Source organism: Pelobates fuscus, chromosome 9 (genome assembly GCF_036172605.1).
Source record: "Pelobates fuscus isolate aPelFus1 chromosome 9, aPelFus1.pri, whole genome shotgun sequence".
NCBI classification, from domain to species: Eukaryota; Metazoa; Chordata; class Amphibia; order Anura; family Pelobatidae; genus Pelobates; species Pelobates fuscus.
The window spans coordinates 70,897,187-70,903,186 of NC_086325.1; positions in this window are offsets into that span (position 1 = coordinate 70,897,187).

Below are 6,000 nucleotides of genomic sequence, written 5' to 3' on the forward strand. Positions count from 1 at the left end.
CAAGATCATTTATAAAAATGTTAAATAGAAGGGGTCCCAGAACAGACCCCTGAGGGACACCACTTGCCACCTCTGTCCAGCTTGAAAATTTACCATTAACGACAACTCTTTGTATTCTGTTTTTAAGCCAATGTTCTACCCAAGAACAAGCATTTTCATCGAGACCGATTTCCTTGAGTTTGAACACTAATCTTTTGTGTGTAACTGTATCAAATGCCTTGGCAAAATCCAAATAGATCACATCCACTGCAACACCCTGATCTATACTTCTACTTACTTCTTCGTAGAACGCAATCAAGTTAGTTTGACATGACCTGTGCTTCATAAAACCGTGCTGATTTTTGCTGATAACCATATTCTTCTCAAGGAATTCTTTTTTTTTTTTTTTTTATTCTTTATTTTATTTGTGCGTCAAATAACAATAATCATGCAGAGCCACAACAGCAACTGCAGGCATTTTCTTGGTGTTACAAATACGTGGCAGTGTAAACGGCACATTTTTTTTTTTAAATGACATGAAAGAAACAAACTCGTGTAGTTAGGATGAACATGCTTGGTTAGGCATTTGAATAACGTAGATGGGTATGCATAAGCTTATAGTAATGTATGTGGGTTACTTGTTGATGTACATTAGAGTAAATGAGCTTTTAGTGCTTGATAGGTACATAGGCTTAAAACAGAAAAGCAGTGTCAAAAGTAAAGATTGTGCTTCAACGCTTAATATGCTTAAAAATGCTTAAAACATGCTTAAAATAGCCACCCTATGTTTACCCAGCGACAGTCAGGTAAGAGTCTATGGCAGCATTCAGGATGACCCCTTAGTGTGCAGTGTGGTATGCTGTAGTGTGGTAACATGCTTAATGGCTGCCTCTGTGCTTATAGTCCCATTGGGTGACCTGAAAGGGGGGTCGCAGCTCCATTCCTGGATCAATGGTGTTCCAGCCGAGCACCAGACTTGGGCCTGTAGTGAGTCCCGGGTTTAGTGGCTGTGGGTGGGCCAATCTTCCGTTTCAGGCTCTCAACGGGGAACTGGGCTGTGTGCCAGGTTGGTCCGAGGCCTTGTAATGTGTTCCCTCTTCGGGTTCATTATGCTCTGGTGTGTCGGGTTGTTATGCTGCTCCTCTTCAGTTTGTGTGAGGTAAGTGCTTAGTCGCCGGTGCCCTCTTTGGTGCGGTCATCGTTCCGCCTGTATGGGAGCAGGAGAGGAGGGTGCGTCCGGCGCCCTTTCTTCGGAGGTGCCATGTGGTCTCCGCCATCTTGGGAGCGGACTCTCGCTGGTGTTGTGGCACTTCACTGGGTCACAGGGTGGGGACCGGGATCACCCCCGCCGGTCCATAGGGGGGGGAAACAGGGCCAGACCCGCCTAGCCTTGCGTTTCAGCTAAACCGCTGGTGGGCAGGATAGCTGGGCGGCGGCCGTCCACCCCTCTCACCGCCCGGGCGGTCTCCATCACGTTCGGCTGGGATCGCCCCACCGAGGGACTAGAACCTCGTGGCAAGCCTCTCCTCGGGACCAGGGTTGCCTCTTACACTGGTGTTTAAGTTTCTGGCTTTTAACGAGCGTTTTGCTGGTCTTTAGGGCCAAAAACTTGAGCAGTTAGCAGGAGCTCTTTCTCCATGCTTCCACTCAGCATGGCGGTCCGGCCCCGCCCCCCTTCTCAAGGAATTCTTGAATATTATCCCTTAATAACCTTTCAAATATTTTACCAGCCACAGAAGTTAAGCTCACAGGTCTATAATTTCCAGGCAAGGATTTTGAACCCTTTTTGAATATAGGAACCACATCTGCCTTCCTCCAATCCTCCGGAACACTTCCTGAAAGAAAAGAATCTTGAAAGATTAAAAACAGAGGTTCACTTATTTTTGGTACTTATTTGGTACTTATTTTTGGTACTTTGGTTTCTAACTATCGCCCCCAATATCATTGCTCCCGGTATTGTCAAAAATCTTAGAAAAATGTGTCCATATGCAACTATGTGAGTACTACCAACAATCAAACTATCTGACCCCTGATCAATCGGGCTTTCGCCAGAATCACTCCACTACAACAGCCCTCTTAAAAGTTTGCAATGACATCCAAACTCGCATGGAACAAGGAGACCTAACTGGAGCTATTTTCCTTGATTTTGCTAAGGACTTTGACACAGTAGACCATGACATTCTACTGCACAAACTCAAAAACTCAGGTATTGGTGATCATTCGCTAACCTGGTTTTGATCGTATGTATCGGATCGCTCGCAATTTGTGTCCATTTCTGACAGCGACTCCCTCTCCCAGTCACGTGTGGTGTTCCCCAAGGTTCCATTCTCGGCCCCCTACTATTTACATTATTTATAAATGATCTGCCTAATGTCTGCAAATCCTTAAATGTACACATGTACGCAGATGACACAGTAATCTATGCAAGCAAATCCAATCTACAGCTTGAGGCTGTGTTCCAAGACCAGTTTACAGAGGTAGAAAAGTGGATCGCAAAAAACAAACTCTTCCTGAACACTGACAAAACTGTCACAATGATCTTTGGAACGGTACCTAAATTACACAAATTACACAATTCCCACCTATCAATCAAAACAAATTCAAATGGCACACTGACCGCAGTCCACTCTTTCAAATACTTGGGTATGATGTTAGACCCCAATCTATCTTTTGCCCTGCACATAGAAAAGCTTGCATCTAAACTTTATCCAAAACTAGGTGCCCTGTACAGAAACAAATCCTGCCTAAGCCCAACAGTAAAGGAAAAGATTGTACAGCAAATGCTGATGCCAATCATTGATTATGGGGATGTAGTATATGCATCTGCATCGCAATCCCACATTAATAAACTCAACACATTGTATAACTCGTTCTGCAGATTTGTGCTACAATGTAATTACAGGACTCACTGTTGTGACATGCTTAAAGAAATAAACTGGCTGTTGCTGGAATCCAGATGCACCCTTCATCTTTCCAGCCTTGTGCTTAAGAGCTTTTCTGGGAAGCTCCCACCCTACCTGAACAAAATGCTTTCCCCAGCTGTTCCCACTTCCTATAACCTCCGATCCAGTACCAGCACTTTACTTAGTCTACCTCAATACAAAAAGAAAGCAGCCCGATCCTCCTCCTCCTACAGAGCACCGCAATTGTGGAGCGACCTCCCGCACAATTTAAAATCTTCCCTAAGCCTAAAGTCCTTTAAGAGATCCCTCTCTACATACCTCAAAACAGAATGCACCTGTCATGGTTGATTATATATTTCCTACCTGTTCTATGTAAAATTTTGTATTTATTGTGTATTAATATTGGTTTTGTATTTTATTGTACCCTAATGTAACAAGGCAGATACACAGGCACCTATTGCGGCCATGTGGTCACTCTGTTAAAGCGATCACGTGGCCGCGGGATCCTAATTTGCCGCGGGGAGACTGCCTGGGCAGACAGGCAGACCCCCCAGACCAGGTGAAACGCCGATCGCCGTCAGGGGAATGACGGCGATCAGGTAAGTACCCCAATACCGTTATGATGGTTCAGGACCGTCACCGATCCTCAAGGGGTTGTTTCCGATGACGGTCCTGAACCGTCATCGGTCCTCAAGGGGTTAAATATCAATACTTATTTTTTTAATGACATTTTTCCTTAAAGTATGGATGTTATAAAAAGATCAAGCAAGGAAGTATATGTTAAAAATTACTTTTTAAAAAAAAAATTATTTCTTTTTAAAATAAAATGATTATGTTTCTAATCAAATGCATCAAGTGAGCGAACTAATTTTCTATGGCTTCTTTTGTCATTGTTTGCCATTACAGACTTCCCTGTAAAAATGTATGTGGAATACTGCCATCTGGAGGCTATCTAAAGTTATGTCATGTGAAATTAAAACAAATTGAATCAAAACGAATTGAAACTAATTCTCAAGTCTATATATTTATATATATATATATATATATATATATATATATATAAACACACACACATACATGCATACAAAGTATATATAGAAAGAGAAGAGTAAAACAATAGCATTTATTGCATCTGCACCACTGGACTAATACAGCTAGTAATTATATTTAAATACATTAAAAAAATAAAAGATAAATATAGCAATTAAGACAGGTAATTACCAAGCAATATATAAAAAATAGAGATGCAAACACGTAACAAATAATAATTTGAAAAGAATCACAGGAAAGGGCATAGGATAGGTATAGTATAATAAAAGAATGCTTTAATGCACATTATAATAAAACATATTATACAACCATGTGTAATAACAGATTTATCATAGAATCCTCAGTTACAGTGTCTAGAAAAGACAAAGCAGTGAAGTCAAGTGACCATAGTCATGGCAGCGCAAACAAAAACTAGTGGTTGTGGCGCAGAAGGTCTGTAGGTGTATATATATATTCTAGACAGTCAAAACGGTTAAGTGATCAATAAATGCCCAAACCTTCCACCCAGTGGGGTATTTAGGATGGTGCTCGGGCACCCCCCTCCCCCCAATTTAAATTTTCCCCACCCCTTCCTGTCAAGGCCGCACGTTGACTGACAGACGCTCACTCAGTGACATGCGCGCACACTCACTGATAGATAAATACACTCTCATATACACTGACAAACAATGACATACACACACTCACTGATTTGACACACTGATAGTGTCAGGGTACCTGAGGCCTCTACCTCTAAGGGAGGTAGAGACTTGGTGGTTTATCCGTCCAGGCGAGCTGTCCCCCCCGTTCCTCGCGGTTCATCCAGCCACTTAAACACCGGCCGCGAGGAATCCACATCCTTTTCTAGCAGGACGCTCAATACGTGACGTCATGACGCTATCACGAGCGACCTGTCACTCAAGTGTCCGATATCCAATCGGCACTTGTCAGAGGCGTGCTTACCATCCGGAGCCAGGGTATTTAAGCTGGCTTCTCTCTTCAGCTCATTGCCCTGTCGTGGTTCTAGCTTGTCTAGTCACTCAGTGCTCTGGTATTCTAGTTTGCTCTATTTGGTTTTGACTCGGCTTGTTGTACTACCCTGCTTCTCTGTTATCCCTTGACCCGGCTTGTCTCTCGCTTATCTGTCTTCTCGTTCCCTCGACCTCGGCTTGTCTCTGACTATTCTCTATTACTCTCGGTACGTTAGTCCGGCCATTCTAAGGCCCGGTATACGTACCTTTCCACTCTTTGTACCCTGCGTGTTGGATCCCTGTCCCGATCCTGACATTACGACAGGGCCAATGGATCCTGCAGGTACTAACAGTCAGCTTGGTTCTTCGGATCCCAGGTTTGACGCCATGGAGCATAGGATGGATCAGATGGCTTTGGCACTACAGGCACTTTTGTCTCGTGCTAGTAATCCACCTGAGGAGACACGTACTCCTTCTATTTCTCCTGCAGTCTCAGGTCTAGAGGTAGCCACTGTAGGTGCTTCTTCCCGTATTACCCCACCAGTACGTTATGGCGGGTCACCGGAGAAGTGTCGTGGTTTTCTGAACCAGATTAGCATCCATTTCGAATTACAACCCCGCTCTTATCCTACAGATAGAGCGAAGGTTGGATTTGTTATTACTTTACTCATTGAGAAAGCTCTGAGATGGGCCAATCCTTTATGGGAGAATGATAATCCACTAGTCTATAATTATAATGCCTTTGTAGCTGCGTTTAGAAGAACTTTTGACCCTCCTGGTAGAAAGGTCAATGCAGCTAGATTACTATTGCGCCTTAGACAGGACAATCGAACACTTGTGGATTATGCACTAGAGTTCAGGTCCTTGGCGGCAGAAGTTAAGTGGAACGAACAGGCTTATATAGATGTGTTTCTGAATGGGTTATCAGATGTAATTCTTGACGAGGTCGCTACTAGAGAACTCCCTGAAAATTTGGAGGATTTAATTTCTTTTATATCTCGTATTGATGAACGCCTAAGAGAGAGGCAGAACACTCGAGATAGGACCCGTAGACCCTCCTTTAAACTAGCGCCTACCTTTCAAAATTCTGAGTTCGAAGACTTACGTATTTCTGAACC